The sequence below is a fragment of the Arachis ipaensis genome, chromosome B03, assembly GCF_000816755.2.
Source record: "Arachis ipaensis cultivar K30076 chromosome B03, Araip1.1, whole genome shotgun sequence".
NCBI lineage: Eukaryota > Viridiplantae > Streptophyta > Magnoliopsida > Fabales > Fabaceae > Arachis > Arachis ipaensis.
Genome location: NC_029787.2, coordinates 3,942,250 through 3,943,106, shown reverse-complemented (window position 1 = coordinate 3,943,106; position 857 = coordinate 3,942,250).

The window sequence follows — 857 nt, the reverse complement described above, 5'->3', positions numbered from 1 at the left end:
ATAGCAGCGTAAAACTCATCTCTTCTCATATTATTTTGAGATACACCTTTCTCTCTCACACGTGAAAAATAATAAGCACAATCTTAAATACAGGAGGGTATGTATTTTTTAACTATTTCTCTCGAGTTTGATATTTATTTTTATTAGGAGATATGGAAATAAAATTTATTTATTTGAAAAAGTTGTCTACTTTTTTATTTTTACAGTATTTGAAGAATTAGTTATTACACTTTTGACCTTATGAATATCTGATTAAAACCAAAAAACAAAAGCTTAAAGCATAGTACATAAATATAGGGTCCAATAATTACTCCATCCTCATGAAAATGGTGATGGGTTCATGTTTCAATTGCTGCTAATATAAATATAAATAATATAAAAACAATCCGAAATTCAAATTAATTTTGTTATGATGGTAGATTGGAATAATACCCATGTACAGAAGTAATTAAGAAATCACTCCATGTGATTTTTTTAATAAATTAAAAACTTTAAAAACTAAAATAATAGGGTATAACTTTTTTCCAAAATATTAAAAAATAGAAAATATAAAATCTCACCCTCCAAGTTTTGTTTTCAAAACGGTTTGCATATTTTTAAAAATTATAAAAAATGACAATATTTTTTAAATTGACACATGTTAAAAGCATATTAAAATTTTTTAGCCATAAATTACAGTCATTGTTTTCAAATATAAAAATTAGTCATTGGCCACTTCTAAATTTTAGATAATAATACATTTAGTACTAAAAAATGTGTAATAAAATTGCCTTATTTATATTTTTTAAAAATTTTGATACAACTTTTTTTTTTTAATTTTCTGTCAATGACTGCAAAATTATAATTAAAAAAAATTT